The sequence below is a fragment of the Camelus ferus genome, chromosome 15 (genome assembly GCF_009834535.1).
Source record: "Camelus ferus isolate YT-003-E chromosome 15, BCGSAC_Cfer_1.0, whole genome shotgun sequence".
Taxonomy (NCBI): domain Eukaryota; kingdom Metazoa; phylum Chordata; class Mammalia; order Artiodactyla; family Camelidae; genus Camelus; species Camelus ferus.
The window spans coordinates 40,452,765-40,478,520 of record NC_045710.1 but is presented as its reverse complement, the minus strand read 5'-3'; the positions used below and the strand labels follow the sequence as shown (position 1 = coordinate 40,478,520).

The window sequence follows — 25,756 nt, the reverse complement described above, 5'->3', positions numbered from 1 at the left end:
GCAGATGTTTACACTACTGGCTACTCATACAGGTACCAGGGGAGCTTTTAGAAATGCCAGTGGCAAGGACTCCACCGCAGATGAATTAAATCAGAATGACCAGGGACCTGGGCATCACAATTTGAGAGCTACCCAGAGGATTCTGATGTACAGCAAGAGGTGAGAAACACTGTTTTTGAGCCCAACAAGAAGGCTGTGGATGGAGTGGAGTGAGAGAAAAACTGTTAGGAAATGGGGTGGGAGTGATAACAGGGTGAGCCATGCTAAGGATTTGGGGTTTTAATGTGAATGACATGAGAAGCAAATGGAGAGTTTTACTTAGAGAAATGACATATGAATTGTTCATAGGTAACAGATCAAACAGAATTTTTCAGAACAGAATTATTTATAAACTCGTTCTAAAGAAAAATATTTGGTGTAGATTCCAAATAACTTCCTGTAATTAAACTTTAGGCATATAGACCAAAGGGTAAGCAGTTCCCACCAAGAGGAGAGCTAGGATAAAAGAACAAGGAAACTGACTGAGGAATCAGGAGCCCCAGTTCCTTTTGGCAACTAATTACCCGTGTTACTGTTTTAAGGGGGAAAAAAATCACTTATCTTTTCAGCCATATAAAATCTGACCTTCTTTTTTTAACTTAAAAAAATCTAGAATTGCATGCTGGTAGTAATTAGTATCAAAATAAAGGGAGGATTTGGCGCCTCTACCAGTGAGACATTCAAAATATTGTTCAATGGGGTTAGTTTATGCCAGTCCTAACAGAAGATGGAGTAAAACAGGAGCAACTATCGAGACTTTGTTAGGGCTTCTGGGAACTAGGTCCTCACCTCAACTGCTAGCACTGACACCATGGCACATGTTACTACACCATGAAGACTACGTAAATCAAAGTGGAAGCAACCATCCTCTCTCCGAGAGCAAGCAGGCAGATCCTACTACGAGTCTGCAGGCTTGCCCCTTAGACGTGTGCCGAATCTGTGATCCTGAGCTGTTGCCATAAACCTGAATTCTATTTCTGCTCAACACAGGTGGCCATGTTTTGTTCATCCTCCTGCCTGTGTGTTTCTGTCTGACCATACATGCCTACACACTGAGGCTCTGAGCATGGCTTATGTCAGTCCTCACCTTTAGACCTGGACTGAGCTTTGCCTTTAGTTTGCCCTGCAGGGACCAGGTGCCTCCCATAGCCAATAGCTATTTGGGGTCCCATGCAAAAGGCATCTCAATACAACTTCTTCAGATGCTGCCTGATTCTGCCCTAACCAGACATCTAGTCATGTACTGCACATCAACCTGTGGTACCCAAATCTTGTACTGAATTTTCTAAGCATCCCTGGCTTCCTCCCTAGGTATAGATTTCTAGTCCCTACATGTTCCACTACCACCCAGCCCCAGTGCCTACCACAGTGGCTGGAGTCCAGGGGTCAAATGATTTCTCCACTGATTTCCTGACCACCTGACTGTTCCCCAACTGAGAAAAGGTCTCCTGAGTTCATTCCTCCCTGGACAGTTCTTAACCGTGCCTCCTTAAATGCTAGAAATCAACATTTCAGTCCTAGCCCCAGAAATCAAAATTTCCATTAGGAACCCATTTCTATTAGACACCTAGCACTAGGGGCTCTGCTGGCCGAAGAGGCTACACTCGTCCTTCAGTTGCTGCAGGGAGCCTTATGATGTGAGGAAGTCCCAACTTGAGGGCAGATTTCCCTCTGTTATTGAGAACAAGCTAGCTAGATGGCCACCCTTATGCCATCATAGGACTTTATTACCCTCTGCACCCAAATGGATGTGTTAAAGAATGTGGGCAGGCTCAAATCAGGCCAGAAAATGTTCCATCCACCAAAAAGGCCTATGAAGTCACTGATAGTCAAGCAGCCAGAGACGTCCTACCAGCAACCCCATAAAAGCTGCAAAGTAGCCCCAGCTTCATAATGTCTGTCTTCTGTGGACACCCAGATTAGAACTTTCTGTGGCCCTCCCCCAGGCTATACTACTGGAAGATGAACAGTTGTTGAATACCCAGAAAGTGCCACCTTTGTTTTCCTTTGGCTCCAACCTCCCTCCAAACAATATGTATATATCCAGATCAAAATAACAACAACACAAAATAAAATTAAAATGGCTGTTTTCAGTGATCATTGCAAGGTCTCTGTGAACTCTAAAGGTGCCCTTTGTATCAGATCCAGAGCTGTCTTCCATTACTGTAGAGCAGGATAAAGAAACCCTTCCTGGTTACAGACTCAGTTATCTATCAGCTAGAGTGCGTCAAGATTGATAATCCTACTAGGTATATAATTTGGGCCTATCTAGCCCATTCTTCTGAGTAATCTTCAAAGCTGGAACTTCTAAATAACCCCTCTGGGGGTTATGGCATTATTTAACTCATATTCTCAAAACTTGCTGTACTTGTACCCCACCCTCCACTAGCAATGAACGTGATGGTCTGGAGAGGATAAAGATAGGGAGGTGCTAAGCTCAGCCAACATCATGTTTTGACCAAGAAGAAACTGTAGCTTCAAGTTCTGCTCCACATAAAATATAGCTACTTTTCATTTTCCATTCTACAAGTTCTTAATGCCAGTGAGGTACTAGGCTCTGTATTGGGAATGCAGCCATGAACAAACTGTCTCTGCCCTCAGTCTAGTGGAGGAGTTGGTTGTTAAGCCGGTCATGTAAATATCTCCATTGTAATGATAGATAGTTAACTGCTATGAGCAAAGGATGAGGAGGCCTCATCTAGACTGAAACGAGGTAGACATTTGAAGAATGAGTAGGAATTGTGTGAACAGCATGGTGAAAACCTTAGAAGAAGGAAGGAGGTTGGTCAGCTCTAGGAACAGATAAGGCTCCCTGCTGCTATCTGGCAGGCTTGGCAGCTGCCATGGCCACGCCAAGAGGATCTCTCTGGAAAATCTCTTGGTGATAACTGGAAAGGGCGACCCTCTGCTTTTTAATTCTATTATAGACACCTAAATTACTGGAAGATACCCTTAGCCTATACAGTGCTCCAAAGATTGCTCAAAACTATGACCTAGATTTTAGGAGTCCCCTGTTTTATGATGGCCTATCTCTGAGTTGTCTTCCATTAACTATCATTTTGCACAGTCCACAGGCATACTAGATATATTTCCAAACTCAAGTAATCTGAGAATGCAGAGTTTGTAATCTATGATTTTTCTGCGATGATAGGAAATGAAAACAGGAAGTTTCAAATGTACCCCCTTAGAAGATCTGTATTAATATAATAATGTCTAACAAACAACATTCCTGAATCCAATAATTATTAAAACATGAACTTCTGTAGGTGCTTGATCCTGGCCTTTTTCCTTCTAAATCATCATGCTCACTTATCACAGTCCTGTTTAAGATCACCTGTTTCCAATAACCCACATCATCTCAGACCAGGCTAAGTGCAATGGTTCTCAAATTACAGTCCCTAGACCACATCACCAGGGAACTTTTTAAAATGCCAATTCTTGGGCCCCATCTCAGATCTTCTAAATCAGAAACTCTCATCATGTGTCCCAGAACACAGTATCTTAACAAGCCCTCTGGATGATTCTGCTGCATGCTCAAGTTTGATAACCACTGGCCTATATAAGACCTTCACCCATCTCACGAATCCCTCTTTCCCCACGCAATTTCCTGTAGCAGTCTGTAATGAAAGATGATATTCCCATATCTAACCATCCCAGCCACCATATCTCAGACCTCAGGGCTTTCAAAACTTGGATTCTTAGTCTAGGCACTTCAAATAGTTAATAACATCATAGAATCATGACATGTGGGCAGTTGTACTTCTATCCAGTTACTTGTGGTAAATGACACTACTTAGAGGAGATCACACAGAACATATTTGCAACAATCAAATCTTGCAGGATCCTATTCTTCATCTACTTTTATTTCCTTATCACATTCCTCCTAACTTACAAAATGACACAATACTAGTTTTCAAGTTACTGCTAGACTTGTTAACTCAGTTCCCTAATCTGTCAAACCTAGTTGCAAAAAACAAAACTATATCTACAGAGAGACCATGAGAGTTATAGGGGAATATCACAATGGACTGATTTCTGGGTTCTTCTCCTGGAGTTCCTTCTCCAAAGGAGGTCTTTAGGGTGCCCAATACCATTCTGCTTACAAGTCCTTTGGCTTTACAAAAATACTCCCTATGAAAAGTATATCAACCTTAAGGAAATGTCTGTTAAACAACTGAGATAACATACTTAATCAAAGGTCAGAACGCTAGAAAAAAGATACAATAGGCTGGAAATTATATCCCTGGAGTATTTTAATGTATTCTAAAATTTCACCATCTGTAAAATAAAAATACAGTGAAAACTTAATTCTCAAGCCTACTTGGGATCTGGATAAATGAAGACAGACAGGTAGCAATCCCAGAATGGACTCTTCAGTCTCCATTCTGTGATTTCCACCTCTCAGCTCCACCATTATTCTACTCCCAAATCCCCTACCCAACTATTTCCTACTCTTTATGTCCAGAATAGCCCATGCAAAGCAGAAACTCCATTGGACAGAAGGATAGATTTGCTAAGTAATACTTGAACCCTTCATTTCTTCTATACTTGGGGAAATTCTGGAGGACTAATTAGAATTTTCCAGTGAGATCACAAATAGCAAAATTATCAATAAGAAACCAGTAACATTCTTAGGGATGTATGTTTGGCCACAACATTCTTCTTGGTGTCATGTGCTTCCCATATTAACTAACTCTAATAACTGTATCATTTCAGTGAGCTAGAATTCTAGAATGGTTAAAAAGACATAATAAACGTACCTTGAAAATATACATGTAGGTTATCCTAATCAATGAATCTAAAATTAAGTGATCATTAGATTGTCTCATTCAAATCTACCTTAATTTTTAATACTTAAAAATAATCATTAAAAATAAAAATGAATGGCTTAATGATATTTTTTAAATATCCTCTCTAAAAAAATACTTATCCACACTAGATTGTCATGAAATAAGTGATTGTGCTAAGTGAGTCTTACACACATTACATTTACAGTCTCTCTTGATAACCTGGGGAAATTATTCATTAGTCTGACTTCCAATTCATTTATCATGTGACATGTTTTTAAAAAGTTACTTAATTGAAAATTTCACATGTAGGAACAAAAGGGGACAAAGTTGCTACATTCGGAATAAATGATACTCAACATAATTATTATAGAGTTTTTGATGTCGCAGATACTGCATCAGGAACTGATTGGATAAGAATCGGTCACCATCAGTTCCTAATGCATTGCCTTCAGCATCTAAACGATCATCAGTAAACACCTGAAGTTAGATTTTCTGAGATGTATTTATGGTTATACAATAAAATAAGCACTCTTAATTTAACCCTAAAGAGAAATATTTCTGAGGGGTTGTCCCAAGATGCTAAAACACCTATCACTAGCTACCACTCATAGATTTATTAATGGAACCAGAGAAGTTAATCTAGTTCCATGTTTATGCCTATAATACAGTTGTACCTTCCTTATTAAATATATTAGTATGAAATAAAACAATCTAAAACTTGCTGATCGTTTTTATAACTTGCGAGAAAAATGAGTACATATATTTGATTTGCTAACTTTGCTTATCTTTTTTAAAGCATTTATGGAGTTTAAATAGGTATTGCAATTTAAACAGATATTATTTCCCATTATTACCACTAAAGTAAATATTATAGAAAAAAATGCTACAAAGCAGTTACTATAAAAGATAACATGTTATGACTAATTATACTTTCAACTAGCCTAAATTCATTTGTATTTCCAGCATTTTCTAACTCAAATGGTCAAGGTGGTTTGAGAAGCAAGCTTATTTTGCTTCACTTATTAACTCATTTATCAGACATTTATTTAACACCTATTATGTGCCAGGTACTACTCTAGGCACTTGTGATACAGCAGTCTGCAAAGTTACTACATTAATGGAGCTTACATACTTACGAAGGGAACAGACTGAAAACCAATTTATAATGGTTTGTGTAAAATCAAGAGTTTTTAGAGGAGTAAGAGCCCTGAAATGGATATGTTTTAATATGGATAGAATATTATTTTATAGAAGCAATGATACAACTTTTGTGGGTAATTTTAAAATAAATTTGATAAGCAATTTAATAAGTTACTTACTATATACTGTATACTGTACGTGTACTATATATGGTTTTTCATAGGTTCAGTGGAATATGTTTCCCAAAGACAGAAAAGGCTACTATGTATGATCTATTAATAGTCATTCCTGCTGGTAATGTGAGACATAAATTTGATGTTTATTAAATTTAAATAACCCAAGTATGCACCATAAAGTCCAGTTCCAGTGGAATGTTACATTAAAAGAAACACAGGCCAATGACAATAAGTAATTATAAAAATAATCCCACTTCTTGTCATATCTGACAAAGAACATTAAAGGAAAAACAATTCATAACTTTCAGCAATACATCTAGGAACCTCCTCTCGTGTTCTTAATTCCCCCACAATTACTCCAGAGCCTCTCAATCTCAATTCTCTAAACTTTGCCAATAAAATCCAAGCCCACCTGCGATATCTACCTCCTTTTCCATCTCCTTTCCTCCTGCCTAACCAATTCATTCGTATAATTCATATTCATTTTTTCATTCATTCTGTCCACCTACCCCTTTCTCTCCCTCTGCTTCTTGCTCCCTCCCTTCCTTCCCCTCTCTGGACCTCTTCACTCTCCTTGCTCCTTCCTCTCCCTCTAAAGACCCCACAGAATCAGACCCCTCGCCTCTCTTTCAGTCAGTTCCTTCCATTCCTCTTTGCCTGCCATACCTAACTCTGCTCCATTCTCCAGATGTTCGAATAGCTAGCTCTCCCACTTCAAGTCTCTGCTTTTCAGAAACACCTTCCCCAACTATTCCATTTAACATAGCCTCCCTAGTCTATCATTATCTACTCCTTTACCTGACTTTGTTTCTTCATAGTACCCATCGCTACTTGACACTGGTTCTATACTTGTTTAGCTTTTTAATTGTGTTCTTCACCAGAATACAGGTAGCTTGAGGGCTGGGACTATGTAGTATACACCGTGGTATCCCTAGCACTTAGAAGATTTCCTGGCACATGTGGACTCTTGGTAATTGAAAAAAAAATTAGTTGTTTGTACTGGAAATCATCATTTTAACTATTCTTTCCAGAGCAGTAGTGCATACCTGAATATGAAAGTTTAGAAATCTTCCTAATTAGGTCTTCAGGCCTTTTCTCTATATACAGTCTCTCCTGAGGGAGGATGGGGGTTTTGGTATTGAGTTCTATATCTTTGAACACTATATATAAGCTAATGAATCACAAACTCATATCTCTAGCCCTGACTGTTCTCTGAGCTCTAGTCCAATATATCCAACTCTTGGATTGGATTGATTGGAATAAGATCCTGAAAGTTGGAATGGGGACCTGTGGGAAGACCCTGATGAAACTGGAGACATTGAGCCCCTATATTCTGAGGAGTCTTCTTTGCCAATGGAAGTGGCCTCTCCATCCCCCCTCAGCACCCCATTTAAGAGGATTAACCCTGTATTGCCTGAGGAAACCATAAGAGCCTTCACTGAGGCAGTTTGCTTGCAAGACAATGCAGAGTCTCCTCAGGACCTACCCTTACCACCCCTCTTTGCTTCTAGACCCATAACTAGACACAAGTTCCAGCAGACCCCTCAAGGTGAGGTACAAAGTGTGATCCATAAGGAGCTGTACTATACTGCAAAAGAACTACTTGTGTTTTCTAACCTATAGAGTCAGAAATCCAGGGAATATTTGGGGGAGTGTACAATAAGAGCAAGGGATAACGGTAGAAGAAACATAAAGTTGAATCAGGCTGAATCTATTGATATGGGTTGACTAAGTAGAGATTCTGTGTTTATTGCAGCTCAGGGAGTTAGAAAGGGCTTCAACACTCTGTTTGGTTAGTTGGTTGCCTGAAACATGGACCAAAAAGTGGTCCACAGTGAGCAAGTTAAAATGCCAGATTCACTTTGGTTTAATGTAGAGGAAGGGATTCAAAGACATGAGGAGATTGGAATGTTAGAGTGGATCTGTCATTTAAGACCTACTCACTCACCCTGGGAGGGTCCAGAGACATACCCTTCACCATGACTGTGAAAAATAAATTCATGAGGGAACGCTGGATCCTTGAAGAGCTCTGTGAACACTCTTCTCTGTAGGCAAGACCTAATAGTGGGAACTGTAGTCGCTGAATTAGGAAACCAAAATGTGATGAGTGATTGGATCCCCATATGGCAGGGGCCAAGTGGCAGTGCTCAATCACTAAGTGCAGGGTGAGTGTGGTCACCATAATGCACAGCAGTCAGAGTGGCTTATAGCCTTTTACCAGGGTAACTGGGTATTGGAGAAAGGTAATAATTAGACATTTTTGGGGACTGCTGGAAACTGGCTCTGAACTAACATTAATTCCAGGAGAACCAAAATATCATGCTGGTCCACCAATCAGAGCAGGGGCTTATGGAAGTCAGGTGATCAATGGAGTTTTAGCTTAGGTCTGTTTCACAGTGGGCCCAGTGGGTATCTGGACCTAACCTGTGATTTCCCCAGTTCTAGAATGCATAATTGGAATAAATGTACTCAGCCACTGGCAGAATTATCACATTGGTTCCCAGACCATAATTGGCTATTGTGGTGGGAAAGGCTGAATGGAAGCCACTAGAACTTTCTCTACCTAAAAAAAAAAAATAATGAGCCAAAAGCAATGTCTCATTCCTGGAGGAAAGGCAGAGATTAGTGCCTTCATGAAGGAATTAAAAGAAGCAAGAGGGGGATTCCCACCACAAGCCAATTCACCTTACTTATTTGGTCTTTGCACAAGACAGATGGATATTGAAGAATGACAGTGGATTATCATAAGCTTAAGCAGGTGGTGACTCCAATTATAGCTGTTGTATCAGATATGGTTTCACTGTTTGACACAAATTAACACATCCCCTGGTACCTGGCATGCAGCTTTTGATCTGGCAAATGCTTTCTTTATTCATATCTGCCAAAAGGGACCACCAGAAACAATTTGCTTTCAGCTGGTAAGGCCAGTTTGCTTTCACTGTCCTACCTCAGAGATATATCAATTCCCTAGCCCTACGTCATAATTTAGTTCATGGAGCTTTGATCACCTTTCTCTTCCACAATGTATCACACTTGTCTATCACATTGATGACTTTATGCTGATTGAACCTAGTGAGCAAGAAGCAGCAATTACTCTAGACTTTTTGGTAAAAATTCAGGGACCTTCTGCCTCAATGAAATTTCTAGGGGTCCAGTGGTATGGGGCATGTCAAGAAAGCTCTTCTATGATGAAGGATAAGTTGTTGCACCTGGTCCCTCCTACAACCAATAAAGAGGCACAATACCTAGTGGGCTTCTTTGAATTTTGGTGGCAACATACTCTTCATTTGGGTATATTACCCTGGCCTATTTACCACATGACCTAAACAGCTGCTAGTTTTGAGTGGGGACTAGAACAAGAGGAGGCTCTGCAACAGGACCAGGCCAACATGCAACCTGCTCTGCCACTTGGGTCACATGATCCAGCAGATCCAATGGTGCTTGAAGTGGCTGTGGCACACAGGGATGCTGTTTGGAGCCTCTGGCAGGCCCCCATAGGTGAATCACAGTACAGACTCTTAGGATTTTGGAGAAAAGCCCTGCCATCCTCCCATCAAAAACAGATCTTGGCCTGTTACTGAGCCTTAGTAGGGACTAAACGTTTAACCATGGGTCCTCAAGTTACCATACGACCTAAGCTGCCCATCAAAATTGAGTGTTATCTGATCCATCAAGTCATGAAGTTGGGCATGCACAGCAGCACTCCATCATCAAATGGAAATGTTATATATGTGATCTGGCCTGAGCAGGCCCTGAAGTCACAAGTAAGTTATATGAAGAAGTGGCCCAAAAGTCCATGGTTCCCCCTCCTGCTACACTGCCTTCTCCCTCCCAGCCTGCACCTATGGCCCCATGGAGAGTTCCCTACGATTAGTTGAAAGAGGAAAAGACTCAAGCCTGATTTATAGATGGTTCTGCATGATATGTAGGCACCACCCAAAAAGTAGATAGCTGTAGCACTACTGCACCTTTCTGGGATATCTTGAAGGACAGTGGTGAAGGGAAAGCCTCCCAGTGGACAGAACATCAAGCACTGAACCTTGTTGTTCACTTTGGTTTTAAGCAGAAGTGACCAGACGTGCAGGGATATACTTAATCATGGGCTATGGCCAATGATTTGTCTGGATGGTCAGGAATTTAGAAGGAACATGATTGGAAAACTGGTGACAAGGAAATTTAGGGAAGAGGTCAGTTAATAGACCTCTCTGAATAGGCAAGAAAATATGAAGATATTTGTGTTCCATGCAAATGTTCACCAAAGGGTGGCCTCGACAGGGAAGGATTTTAATAACAAAGTGGATAAGATGACTTGTTTTGTGGCTAACAGTCAGCCTCTTTCCCCAGCCACTTTTGTTATTGCCCAATGGCCATATAAACAAAGTAGTCATGGTGGCAAGGATGGAGGGTTTTCATGGCCTCAGCAACATGGATTTCCACTTACCAAGCTTAACCTGGCTACTGTCACTGCTGAATGCCCAATGTGCCAGCAGCAGAAATCAATAGAATCCCTGATATGGTACCATTCCCTATGGTGATCAGCCAGAATAGATAGGTTAATTCCATTGGACTCCTTCTATCATGGAAAGCACAGTGTTTATTCTTAACTGGAATAGATATTTACTCTGGACATGGATTGCCTTCTCAGCATGCAATGCTTCTGCCAAAACTACCATCTGTGGACTTACAGTGTGTCTCAGCCACCATCATGGTATCCCATGTAGCATTTCTTTTGATCAAGGAATTCACTTCACAGCAAACTCTTGGAGACACAACAATGATTTCACTGAACTCGAAGTTAAGGCTGTTGCCCAGCCAGTTAGGACTCCTCATGTCTCTGAATCAACAGACAAAGGAGAGTTACTGGGCAGGCTAGGGTGATTGATCCCGACTATGAAGGGAAACTTGGACTGCTACTCCACAGAGGTGGTAAGGAAGAGTATGTCTGGAATGCAGGATATCCCTTAGGGTGTCTCTTAGTATTACCATGCCCTGTGATAAAGGTCAGTGGAAAACTACAACCTAATGCTGGTAGGATTACTAACGACCCAGATCCTTTGGAATAAATCTTGAGTCACTCAGGTGAAGAACCATGACCAGCTAGTACTTTCTGAAGGCAAAGAGCATACAGAATGGATAGTGGAAGAACGTAGTAATAAACATCAGTTATGACCAGTTACAGAAATGAATGCTATAATTGTCATGAATATTTTCTCCTTATTTTCTTATGAATATGTTTATGTATGTGTCTGTGTATATATATATACATATATATATATATATCTTTGTTTTCTTTCCTCTCATTCTCTTATCATGTAACATAAGATGCATTGACTTTATATCATATTATCTAAATATTACTCATTTACATCATAGTATTTAAGTTATGGGATATGAAGGAGAAGAGTAAACATCATTCAAGGACCTACTTCTTCTGGGGAAGGGGTTAATGCATTTTTCATTGTATGCAGACTAGCAGTATTATGTTAGGTGGAATTATGACCTTGTTATTGTGTTTTGGGGGGGGTTTAAGTATGTATTAAGGTTATATGGTTTGTTGGTCAAGTTGATGGGTGATCTTGTGATAGTTAATTTTATGTGTCAACTTGACTGAGCCAAAAAGTGCCCATAAGTTTGGTCAAACATTCTTCTGGGTGTGTCTGTGGTGGTGTTTCTGGATGAGATTAACATTTGAATCAATAGACTGAATAAAGCAGATTGCCTTCCCTAATGTGGGTGGTCCTCATCCAAACAGGTGAAGACCTGAAAAGAACAAAAAGGCTGACCCTCTTCACATGCAAGGGAGACGTTCTCCTGTCTGACTACCTTGAGCTGGGACATTAGTTTTCCTGCCCTCAGCCTGGAACTTATACCATTGGTCCTCTGGGTTTCCAGGTTGCCAACTGCAGATCTTGGGACTTGTCAGACTTAATAATCATGTGAACCAAGACCTTATAATAAATAAGTCTCTTTATTTACATACACACACATTTATGTAAATACATATATATATATAAATATATCTATATATTGATTCTATTGGCTCTGTATCTCTGGAGAACCTTGCCAGACTAATACAATTGGCATCTCCATATGGATGGACAACCTAATGTGTCCAGAACATAACTTTTTTTGAACTCCCCAAACTTGCCACTTTGCCAGTCTTTACCATCTCAGTTAAAGGCACTGACATCTGTCCAGTTGTTCAACTTATGATTCTAGGAGTCACCTTTGATTCCTCTCTAACTCACTCCCTCAAGACTCACCTCAAATATAGTCTGTATCCAAAAATCTTCACTATCACCACTGCTTCCATCATAATCCAGATTCTCCTCTCTCTATACTTTTGTGGAAATTTCCTCCAGGTCTCTCCTTGCACACCCAGGGAGACACTGCTTAATGGTTGAGAATGAAGACTCTAAAATCAGAATGCCCCACTACTTATCGTGTGTTTTGGGGCAAGTGGCTTGACTTCTGTGCCTTCACTTTCCCATCTCCAAAATGGAAATAAAAATCACATGGGGAGGTTATGAAGATTAGAGTGTATATAGTTAAGTGCTAAAAACAGTGGCTGGGATAAAATAAGCACTCACATGTTAGCCATTAGCACAATAATTATTTAATTTATTATTTTATTACCATTGTTCTGTGTGTGTGTGTTGCCTCTCAAATCCATTCTCTCCCCAGACAGCCAGAATAATCTTAAAAAGGAGGGAGAGGAGGAGGCATGACTTAGACTTATTGTGGTGATCATTTTGGAATATATACAAATATGGAAGCACATTGTTCACTTGAAACTAATATAGTGTTAAACATCAATTATACCTCAATTTTTAAATGCAGAATATAATTTGAATACATGTAATGATGTCATTGCTCTTGGCTACCTAGAGATGAGGCTTCACCACAACTGAGACAGCCTCCATATACATAAGAACAATAAATATCCTTTAAAATGAAGGGGGGCATAACATTCCCCTTCTGAAAATCCTCAACTTCTCATTAAATATGCAATACAAAAAAAGCTGCTACTACATAGTAGAACCCAGAGGATTCACTGGAACACAGCTTAGTACTCCCAAGCCCAGAAACACTGGTCAGTGGAAATAATGTAGAGCCAATAAAGACAAGACCACTAAGGTCTTGAGTCCTATAGGCATAAACACTTGGTTCACCTACCAGGTAAAAATTCCTACCCACCCAAGGTTTTGGCAGAGGGCGAGAAACATGGAATAGGTGGAACAAAGAATTGATGGCACGATTAACATAGGCCTTGACCAGCTTCAGAAGCAGCAACCTCCAATTTCACTGAATCATGACTTATGTTCCCTCATGGTAGTGGTCCTTTCTTGGACACGAGAACCTCTAAACCCACACAGCCTAAGGTTTTAGAAGAAATAATTCATTCAGTTGATTGTGCATTAAAATGGGAGAGAGGCAGTTTCCAACTCCATCTCTCAAACATGAAGAGTGTAGTGCCTGATAGATAAACAGCCTGCTCTAGAATTTTCTTTCCTCAATCTTTACATGGCTGGCTTATTTATGACTCAGCTCAAATGTGACCTTCTCAAAGAGGTCTTTGAGGTCCTCAAGAGGTCTCTATAACAACCTATTGTCTAAAATCATGCATTCTCTCCACTCCTACACTCACTCTCTCTTATTCATGTTTTATTTCCTTCTTAGCATTTCACATGTTCTAAAATCATTTTTTAACATTCTTTATTGAGTTATAGTGATTTTACAATGTTGTGTCAAATTCCAGTGTAGAACACAATTTTTCAGTTATACATGAACATACATATATTCATTGTCACATTTTTTCCTCTGTGAGCTACCATAAGATCTTGTGTATATTTCCCTGTGCTATACAGTATAATCTTGTTTATCTATTCTACAATTTTGAAATCCCAGTCTATCTCTTCCCACCCTCCGCCCCCTTGGCAACCACAAGTTTGTATTCTATGTCTATGAGTCTATTTCTGTTCTGTATTTATGCTTTGTTTGTTTGTTTGTTTGTTTTTTAGATTCCACATATGAGTGATCTCATATGGTATTTTACTTTCTCTTTCTGGCTTACTTCACTTAGAATGACATTCTCCAGGAGCATCCATGTTGCTGCAAATAGCGTTATGTTGTCAGTTTTTATGGCTGAGTGGTATTCCATTGTATAAATATACCACATCTTCTTTATCCAGTCATCTGTTGATGGATATTTAGTCTGTTTCCATGTCTTGGCTATTGTAAATAGTGCTGCTATGAACATTGGGGTGCAGGTGTCTTTTTGAAGTAGGGTTCCTTCTGGATATATGCCCAGGAGCAGGATTCCTGGGTCATATGGTAAGTCTATTCCTAGTCTTTTGAGGAATCTCCATACTGTTTTCCACAGTAGCTGCACCAAACTGCATTCCCACCAGCAGTGCAGGAGGTTCCCCTTTTTCCCACAGCCTCTCCAGCATTTGTCATTTGTAGACTTTTGAATGATGGCCATTCTGACTGGTATGAGGTGATACCTCATTTTAGTTTTGATTTGCATTTCTCTGATAATTAGTGATATTGAGCATTTTTTCATGTGCCTATTGATCATTTGTATTTCTTCCTTGGAGAATTGCTTGTTTAGGTCTTCTGCCCATTTTTGGATTGGGTTGTTTGCTTTTTTCTTATTAAGTCATATGAGCTGTTAATATATTCTGGAGATCAAGCCTTTGTCAGTTTCATCATTTGCAAAAATTTTCTCCCATTCCGTAGGTTGTCATTGTGTTTTACTTATGGTTTCCTCTGCTGTGCAGAAGCTTGTAAGTTTCATTAGGTCCCATTTGTTTATTCTTGCTTTTATTTCTATTGCTTGGGTAGACTGCCCTAGGAGAACATTTTTGAGATGTATTAAAATCATTTTTATTTCCTTTTTATTCTCTTTCTTCCCCAATTCCATGAAGCCTGTGATTTTGTCTTATTTCTTCAGTAACTAGAACAGTGCCTGATATATAGAAAATGCTCCAAAAATACTTTTGAATAACGTAAGAATTGATGGCCTCCAAGTAAATAAGGCAAGAAGGAACCATGTGCCAAAGTTCAAGTGTAAGCTAGAAGATTCCTGGAGAAGGAGTCCTTTTGCAATAAGGAGAAACTCAAACGTGTATTTCTAGAACTGACAAGAGCATTCTAAGATATTCTGTAATGATTTGTACTCTTTGTCTTAAAATGCTATTGATAGTGTACGAATTCAGAAGGGAAATCTTTAAGCCTAGTACTCAGATTTAATTACAGGGACAAAATGAAAATATTTATTTTTGAGAGAAAGAGCACTAGAAGTGACCCATATGGACTCTGGAATAGCCCTTCTTTAAAAGAGACAAAATGTAGTTTGGAATGTGTAGTTTGAGAAGAATTTGCTTGCACTGTGAGGACTGTGAGGGAATTTGTGAGATCTCTAAGAAGGGCCATGCCTTATTCTTACCATGCCACCATCTGGCCAAGCTCCTGGCAATAAGGATGGGAAGTGGAAGGGTTTGAGGAGCTTTGTGAAATGTTATAGCAACCACAACACAGAATTGAAGTCAGGCCATATCCCCAAACAAACTGCCACCATGGAAAATGCACCATCTGAGGTGTCTTGCATTTCCTAGGAGGAAAGTGACAAACTACTATGCTGTAACTTCTCATCCATTTGACCAAACACTCCCATTCCTGTTGTGTTTACTTGAACCAGAGGCGTAGAGTGGGCATGTTTGTTCCCCATTACTAACTCACTGATCTTGACTTAAGAACAATTTGGGAACGGGGGCCATGGCATCAGTCACAGATAACAAACCACACACAAGTACCCTAGTTTATAAATAATAGGCCCTCCAAGAAACCACATGACATCTCGAGTGCTGGATGGTACTTCTGAAAGCTCTGAGAGAGCTGGAAATCGCATACAGGCAAGCAAGTCCCTGCTGAATACACATCTAAGGAGCTGTGCATGCATTGTTTATTCCAGCAACTTTATGGAATAAATTACACACAACAAATTAGTTTCAGATGGTAGGATATGAAAGCCGATGGGCCGTATAAAGTGAATTCCCACTTTTGACCCAACTACTTCCCATCTCAAGCATCTCAGACTCAGAATCCAGATGCAATTCATTTTTGAAAATGCAACAGAGATCAGAAAGTTGATAAGTGATGAGGATTAGAGACTTCAAAAAGCAACTTATGAGTATTGTTAACTCATTATATTCTCCTATGATTTTTAGTTGTTGATGTATATGGAAACCATGGGTAAAATTGAACCCATCTATCCTCCTTCCTGTCATTATGCAGACAGACAAAAATAAATATTTTCCTGATATTTCCTACCTGTATGGAAATTCTGTAATAGATTCTGCTCAACACACATTTTAAAATTTCACTGCATAATACACTGAAACAATCATTTATGTTCCTGAAGGAGATGTAATGTCTTTTTTCATCCCCATTAATCCTTTTTTTTAAACTAACACAGTGAGATTGACTTCTTTTGGTGCACAGTTCTATGACTTTTTACTACATGGATAGTCATGAAACCTTCACTGCAATCAAGGTTACAGAACAGTTCTCACACCCCTCCCAAATTCTCTGGTGCTACTTCTTTATAATCCCCACCTACCTTTAACCATTGGCAAACCACTGGCCTGTTCTCTACCACTATGGTTTTATCTTTTCCAGAATGTGAAGAATACAACCTTTGTCATGTAACTTTTCACTCAGCAAAATGCCTTTGTGATTCATCCAAACTGTTGCCTGTCTTAATAGTTCATTTTCATTGCTGAGTAGTATTCCATAATATGAATGTATCAGTTTGTTTGTTCACTCACCCACTGAAGGATACTTGAGTTATTTCCAGTTTGTGGCAATTATGAATAAAGCTGCTATAAACATTTGTGTACAAGTTTTGTTGTGAACATAAATTTTCATTTCTCTTGGGTAAATATCTAGGAATGGATCACATGGTACATCTGTGTTTAACTTTATAAGAAACTGCCAAACTTTTCCCAGAATGGCTGTATATCATTTTTTCATAAGTAAAATAATAAAAACCATTAAAAGTGGACCCTGATAGCTTGTTCACTTATGTTTAGGTGATTCCAATAATACTATTCACCATGATAAAATACTGTCTTTAAAATAATCAGAAGCATTTGACTTTTTTTTTTCACTTTTAAAGCTTAATCGAGTCCTTAACATGACTTTTAAAACAAAATCAGATGCTTGACAACTGTAGAAATGTAAAGCCTAAGGAATATACTTATAAATGAGAAAATTTTAATGAGAGAAAAAGAACCAGGGAAAGTTTTTATCACAGCTAAGTTTGAGCAACTTAACCCAGTGTCACATGCATCAAGTCCAATTTTCAATTCATAAATAAGCTTCCCCCTCCCTCCAAAAACTTCCACCCAAAGGCTAATTACAGAAGAAAAGGGAACATGAGCACCAGCCAGAAAAGATTCACAGTTGCCACTCTTCAGTTGCTACTTTAATGGGAAACACATGTGCAAGATACCACCCAGGAGAAAACTGACCAGTGTGTTCTAAAAAAAAAGAACGTCACCAGAAAATGAGCCACACAAGATGGCTTACTCTCTTGGACAGGCTGAGCCCAGAAAGAGGGTTGATAGCAATTTTGTTCTTATATAAATACGTGCTAGTCCAAAGATGAGATACTGGGACAAAAATTAATCTGTAGCAATAAAGTTGAAGGCAATGATGTGAATTAGCCCTCACTACTTATTGTCTCATCTACATGCCCTGCAGTCAGCTTACCATCAGATATGGGGGTGGGAGGTTCTTAGCAAGGTTAAAGTAAGAAATCCTACAATGGAATTGGAAGAAAGGGCACAGTGATGACTGTATCATTAAATAATAATGCTAAAACTCATTAGCTGCCTCCTACTACAGGTAGCCAGCAGTATTCCAAGTGCTGTACACACAACATATCATATCCCTAATTTATAAGGTAGGGATTGACTCCATTGTGTTAGCTCAGGTTGTCATAACAAAATATGTAGGGTGGGTGGCTTAAACAACAGGAATTTATTTCTCACAGCTCTTGCAAAGAATGAGATCAAGGGGCCAGCCAATTAGATTCTTGGTGAGGGCTCTCTTCCTGGCTTTCAGGGGCCAGCTTCTAGCTGTGTATGACATGGTGGAGAAGGAGAGCAGAAGCAAGCTCTCTGGTCTCTTCTAGTAAGGAGACTAATCCCATCGTGAAGCCTCCACCCTCATGACCTCATCAAAACCTAATTGCCTCCCAAAGCCTCATCTCCAAATACCATGCATTGGGTGTGGTGGGGTGGGGGGTAGGTAGGTAGGGCTTCAATATGTGAATTTGGGGGACCACAGTTCAGACAAGAGCATCCACTTTACAAATAAATGATGTTTTGAGAGGTTATGGAGTTTACAACGAATCATTCAGTCAGCAATCACCAGAGCTTGAACTGGAATCCAGGGTTTTGACGCTAGGGAATAATATCTACTTTTAAAAAAAAAACCTATTTTTTGACTGCCCAGTAAGGGCTAGGTGCATGTATACAATATCTCTAATCTTCACAGAAAACTTTCCAAGTCAATATTCTTCCCACTTTACAGATGTGGAAACTCTGGCCCAAATCTGGTACCAGCTTGAACCTAGTTTACTGCATCTAATGTATCCTAGTTGTTATAAAGGAAGGTCCTCAGATTAGCAGTATCACTATCTTTACTTAGAAACTTGTTAGCAATGCAAATTCTTGGGCCAAGCAGCAGACCCACCTAATTAGAAACTCTGGGGGTGGTGTCCACAATCCATGTTTAAACTGCCTTTAGATGATTCTGATCCATGCTAAAGTTTAAGAACTATTTGTTTGTTTCATGAATTTATTGGAATAGTTAATACATTCAAAATTCAATAATAAACGGTACATCCAAGATTCAAACATTGTGGCAAAGCCTGTGGCCTTTTGCTGAACCGTATTGCCCCATCCCAATTTTACCAAGGGAAGGTGTTGGGGATGGAATATACTTTAAATGAAGTGTGATTATAGAGCATGATTCTGAATTCTGCTTGGCCATTATACATTGATCAGTTCTCCTACCTACAATAATGTCATACAGAGAAATGTCCAAAGGACAGGCCCTGGGAATTGACAATGGTACTTTTCACTGATCAGAAAACACCTGTGGTATGACCTAGAAAACCAAGCTTTGTGAAATTGTTATTTAGACCTGACAATTTTGTATCTCATTTAGTGAAAATGAGAAATAATCTAGTATGGAACGAAGCAGTTCTCATAAAAAGCGAATTCCATTCCTCTTTGATTTATTTTTTAAAATTATGTTTAGTTTGTCTAATCAATCACTGCTTTATCTACATATAGTTGCTATATAGTTGCATCATTTTTCCCTTCAAGGAACAAGACCATATCACATCCCATTTTGGAAGTATGGACAATTTACAGAAAGGGATAGAAGTCTGCCCATAATAGAAATGGCTAATTTAGAGAGGTGAATGAAGGTGCTTGATCTCACACCAAGGACTTTTTAGATCATTTGCAAAGTCAAAGAATTTCAAAAAAAAAAAAAAAAGGTATTTCCAATGCATATATCATCACCTGCTCTTGCAATCAATATCACCCCTAAAACCATTTATTAATATTAATAATATTGATAAACATGTGCTAGACACTGCTCTAAGCATTTCACATGTGGTAAAACTCATTTAATCATCACAAACATGTGAGGTAAGTTCTAGGATTATTCCCATTTCACGAATGAGGAAATTCAGACTCAGAAAGGTTAAGTAACTTGCCAGAGCTCCTTCAGTCAGGAAGTACTGAACTCTGGATTAAGCCTCTTAAAAAGTACTTACTGGACATTGCTTCAGACATGAACCTTTGGCTCTGGATGGATGGGTTCAGTGTTGCTCTGCATCGGACTAATTCCAAAGGTCAATCTGTGAGCCCGCCTGACCTTGGCCTTGGCACTCCATCTGGATAGAATAAAGGAGAGAGGCAAAGTGATGATGTGCTGGACCGACAATACTTCCATCTAGTGGGAGATAGGGATCAAAGTGACAAAGGGACAGAGTGGGAAGTGTACTTCTATTTGCCTGTTGGTTTTCCACTTGACTCTTGAAAACAGACCTATTAGTCATTCAGTTCATGGTTTTGATAATTTCACTGATTCCTAACACATTTGAGTCAATAAGGCAGGGATAGCAAGATCTGTGGACATTCAAACTTCTCATATAGAAGAGGCATTAAAATCTGCAAAAAAACATATCACCAGCCAGCAAAAAGATTTTCACAATTTTCTGTTTCAGGGTTGTTGATGTACTGTCTTTAGCCCTAACTGGGAAAGACTTCGTGTGATTTATAATAGCAGATATTCTTTTAAGTAAACTTCTTACACTGTTCTATTCCACCTATCAAAAAAAAAAGCTTTTTTCAGCAGAAAACAGCATGTTGAGGTAGAAAAGGCTTTCCAAAGAAATTGTTGTATGTAATTTTTGATTCTGTCCTAATTTGGGAAGTTCATCTGAGCTAAAATCATTTTGTGCAGCTGACAGGACGTTTACTCAATGAATTTGCCTTTCTTACCTCCTGCTCTCTTTACCTCTACAGACAGACTTCCCACTCATTCTTTTTTCCCCTTCCTTCTTCCTTCCTTTGACACACACCTCCATTCCTCCCATCCAATATGGTTGTATTCATTCACACCCTAAAGAACACTATTAGGAAAGGAGGCAAAGGTTTAATAATATTTTGGGACTTTTAGTGCAGTAATTGAGGGCCTATACTGGCCTAGCTAGATCTGTCACATGTCATGTCTGACTCCCGAACACTGTGTAGATTGACAGCCTCCTATTTTGAGTCCCTCTTTCATTCCTTTATAAGCATTTGAAATCATTGAATAGCTGGGAGCTTTAGATGGAACAGAGACCCAGTCCCTACCTTCAAGGAGCTCATGCTTGCCTTGGGGGGCGAAGCAGGGGGTGGGTAGTAGGTTTATGGGTAACAAAACTCTCACTAGTAATTGGACCCAAGTTAATTCATTTAGGAGGCAATTCCCTTAAATTCCTTTATGAAAGAGATTCTGTCAGGCATCAAATTCACAATAAATCTCCTGAGTTGAGGATGAAAAACTTTCTGGTAGAACAATGGATTTTGGAATCAGATCCTCTTAAGTCCAAATCCTAACTCTGCCTTGGACAAGTTACTGAATTTCATAGGGTATCAGTTCTCTCTACTGTAAAATGGGAATAAAACCTGTTCAAGAGTCTACCTGAGGATTAAATGAGAAATGTCAAACAAGGCATCCGCTATAATTCCTGGTACACTGAAGTGCTCAATAAAGGTTTGCTTCTGTTTTCCCTCCTCTCTTCCCAGGCCTCATAAGGAAAAGGGGTGAAAGGACACAAAAGAGGCTCTAATAATATTAAACACTTCAGTAGCACCTACTACGTCCCAAACACTATTAAAAGCACTTTATATATTTTAACTCTTTTGATTCTTTTCCCAAACCCTATGAGATAAGTACTATTATTATCACCATTTCATAGATGAGGAAACTAAGCCACAGAGATGCCAAGTAATTTGCCAAGATCACACAGCTAGTATGTGGTGATGCTGTGATTTGTCCCCAGGTTATCTAGCTCTTGTTCATTATTCTATTAAGAGGTAAATCAAGAAAGAGGCACTAACCTCAGCTGTAATCAGAGTATTCAAACTGGCAGTCCTCAGATAATGAGCTCTGTTTGGTTTGTATGGTGTTTTAAAAATCAGGAGTGTTCATACGAAAGCCTGTATTTCTGACTTCTCTCAAAAAAACTGCTCGAAGATCTGGCAGTATATAGCCCACACCTGTATGGAAGCAAGCTGCTGCCTAGCGGCTACTCTCTGGGCTAAGCAAATGGTCTCCAATTCACCACAGCCACCAGTGCTCACAGTTGCATTAGGTGGGCCCTGCTTCACTTCTGCCCTGCACATGCATTTGCATTTGTGATCCAGAACTAGGAAATGCTCTAAACATAGTCTTGTCCATAAAGACAAAAGAGCTATATTCAGTAATGTACACCCAATCGTTGGAATATTTGAATGACATGAAAGAACAAATGCATGTAGTAAAGAGGTCTGAGTTAAAAGCAATCAACAACTAGGTTCAAATCACAACCACGTGCTTATGTTTAGATAAGCCATTGAGCCATATATGCAGGAATTGTAAACCCCGCTCTTCTTCTCCATATCCCCACACCTAAACAAAAAACCAAAAATGCATATTTCCTTATAGGTCATGGGGCTAAGACCCACTTGCCTTTAATATTAAATACAACCTTCTTTGTTTGGCATAGCTAGAAGAGGTAGTTTAAATTTTCATGCACTGCTTAACCCAAATAATACCATCTAAACCATTTTTTTTTCTTCTTTTAGCTCTTTAGGCCTTGCTGATTGGCATATTCTTGGAGAACAGAGAAATATATAGCAAAACTCTTCCAGAAACTTGGAATATGTAGGGAGGGGAAAGCATGGAGGCTTCTCTGGATAAGCCTGTTCGAGAAGAGGAATTAACTCAATTTACGAGTAAAGAAACTGAGGCTAAACTGTTATTCAAGACCACACAGCCAACTGACCCACACACTCTGAACCCAGTCTGTGTTCTAAGACTTCACACTACCTTACTCAGAGCTTATCTACCTGAAAATAATGTTCAAAGCAGTAATCTAAGGTATCACTATTTGTACCAAAATGATATCACACAACCTGTATCTAAAAGTCTTCACAACAGATATATCTTTGGTAAGGAGGGGGACCTAATACTACTTATCAATGACCCTGCCTTTGTAACATGCAAATTTTGTTTGTTTGTTTTACCTTTTCAGTTTTATTAAACTGAGATCAGAAAAATCCTCATCTTTTTAATAGTTTATGGTCATTTAATTTTATCATGAACCTGCAGTAATGCTTACTATATTTACAAATCACTAAGTGAAATTTTTAAAACCATTTTCCTCCTCTAATCTCTCCCATCCTGCCTTCTTAGAAGTACACAAAGCATTTCAACCACTCCCAAATTCCCTCTTGTAATACCCTTAACGATTCTGAAATATTTTGTTATTCCCCAAACACCGCCCTAAAGACAAATCATTGGACTCCAGACTCTTTGCACTGCCAAGTTGAATAGAGTTCAAATGTTCTATCTAACCAAACTCTAACTTACAACAAAGACACATATAGTAGATGATGTGTAAGGTATTCCGAAAATACCAGGGCAACAGAAAAAAAAAAATCTGTCATCAAGAGGTCCTCCCAGAACTTCTTATAATCTGGAATAATCATTTTTATCAATATCCTTTAACCTGATCATTACACACATTTGTATATCCATATAACTAACAAGTCAAGTTTCATTTTAGTAATGTATAGCTAAGATTTCTCACAACCAAAACAATTAATACTTCAAAATTTATGATTTTTTTTCTCCACTTTAGATGTCAGAGCATGAATAAGGACTTGAGGGAAAAACAAAACAAGGAAAACAATCTTAGCCTGATAAAATAAAAAATTTAAATAAAATTATAAATCATTTAAAATATAGTCTTTCTTTTTGAACTAACCATACTAAAACATGATATGAAACAGAGCACAAATAAGGTAGTATCCAAAAAGATATAGGATCTGTTAGGATTTCCTTTTATGTTAAAAAAAAAAAAGGCCCATGGAAGGACAGTTTTCACGATGACCCAAGCAAAGCCAGGCACCTCTTCTACTAGAATCCTCACCAAAATGCACACTCCCTTGACCCTGAAGTTTTGATTTCAGACCCATTTCTTGCCCAAGTTTACTAGGAGTTTTCTTCAGCTTCAAGCCCATCCCACCTAGAAGACCTCTGGAGACATTCAATATTTGAAGTAAGTTCCGCCTTCAGATTATTTTCAGAATCATAAGAACATCAAAGCAAACTGTGTAAAGCCACATAAGAATGGTTGAATTTAAATTTTTTCAAATTATAAGCACCGTGAAGACAAGGATCTCCTTTTCCCTATTACTATTGCATTACTTATACCTGGAATAATGCACAGCACATAGCAGACACTTAATAAATTCAGTACTTGTATGAATGAGGCAGTTCTACAAATCTCCCTATCGCCCTGTAATTTCCAAAAGTTTCATCACACAATTCCCCTAATGGCTCTTTAGTTCACTAATCATAAAGCCACATAACCAGAAAGGAAAGAAATCCCAGAGACCAAAAAGCAGTTTGCCTGTCCATCAACTTACTTATTTATAGTTTTAGAGCTAAAAGGGATACTGCTTTTGAACTCTCTGATTTTACATACGAAGAAACAGAAACTTCAGCTCTCAGGTTAAGTGGTTTAGCTTGATTATCCAGCTGAGAGGTACCAAAGCCCTACCTGTTATTTCCTATATCAACCTCTGCTGTTAATTCCCACCACTTCCCCGAACCCCTCAAAAAAGCATTTGTAGAGTTGAAGATAGCATCTTTAAAATTCTCTTAGAAATCTCATGTGGCTTCCCTTGGGGTGTGATGGAAGGGGCCACAATTTTAATACAATCTTCCAATTGCTTAGAGTTTTGCTGAACTAAAAAGTATGTATTGACTGACCTGCAGGGTCCTGCTGTATGGGTGTGGGTGTGGGTAGGTGGCGGGGCAGGGCGGGCGTCTTTTGAGCCCCGTCTGAAAACTTGAAATGTTTTATTACTTTTACATTATTCATGTATAGCTGGCAGGGGGAGGGGGTGTTCTGGGAACGTGGGGTGGAATAATTTTGTTTCCTGCAAGTACTGAGACAGAGAGGCAAAGCCTCCAATTTGGCCACAAGAGGGCAGCTACAACATTTCCTTCTTGATTTTTGCAGCTCTAAACCGTGACAAACTGGGCATTTTAGTGCTAAGCTTGCCATAGAATCACTGATAGCACCTTTCAACTGAATTCTCAACATGTCACAAAACTTTCTCTCACGGTGTTTCTTGGGATGTTCTTGTTTTGTTTTTAAACAAATTATTTTCCAACTCCTTTCCAGATCTAGAGAGTCCTCTTGTAGAACTCCACGCCAAGATTACCATCTAGAAGGATCTTTGGAGACCAATAAATTGTTAGGCTAATTTGGAAATCCATAGAAAATGTTTTATTTTAATTATGTTTGACTCCAGATAAAAATAAAAAACAGTAATGATCATCTGATTCCACCACACTTAATAAAGCTTGTTCTAAGTGCTTTACAGGATTTGCCAAATATTTGCCTCATCTCATAGCCTTCATTCGTCATTCCCATTTTCATGATATCCTGAAATCTTTCAAGTCAAAATTTATTGTGGAATTTTATCACTGAGCTAAACAGTGGGAGGTCTGCAAACAAAAAAGCAGGAATTAGTGATAGCTAAATTCCATATGCTTCCACAAAAACATAAAATCAGATTTATTTCATTGTCTATGTGAATAAAGTTGAGAATTAACTTTAAAAGTAAATGCTGGGTTGTGTGTTTGTGTGTGTGTGTGTGTGTGTGTGTGTACTCACCAATAATTATTGATAGCTAGTTTGGATGTTTACTAATTTTTTATTTTGTAGATTTTGAAGAAGTACATAGAGATGTATTCCCT

General features: G+C 39.0%; 2 long non-coding RNA genes across 5 annotated transcripts in view; one reads left to right on the top strand and one right to left on the bottom strand.

The window, feature by feature from the left end:
* The window catches only part of LOC116668989, a 62,558-nt gene extending 38,283 nt beyond the window's left edge, over positions 1-24,275 (top strand). Inside the window, exons 3-4 of the long non-coding RNA XR_004326337.1 lie at positions 5-159; positions 22,567-24,275. This is a non-coding gene — a long non-coding RNA (uncharacterized LOC116668989). The remainder of the gene's footprint in view (positions 1-4; positions 160-22,566) is intronic.
* Positions 1-25,756, bottom strand: part of LOC106730720 — a 391,898-nt gene that overhangs the window by 118,465 nt on the left and 247,677 nt on the right. For all 4 annotated transcript variants that reach the window (XR_004326333.1, XR_004326334.1, XR_004326335.1 and 1 more), the window contains exon 4: positions 20,007-20,126. This is a non-coding gene — a long non-coding RNA (uncharacterized LOC106730720). The remainder of the gene's footprint in view (positions 1-20,006; positions 20,127-25,756) is intronic.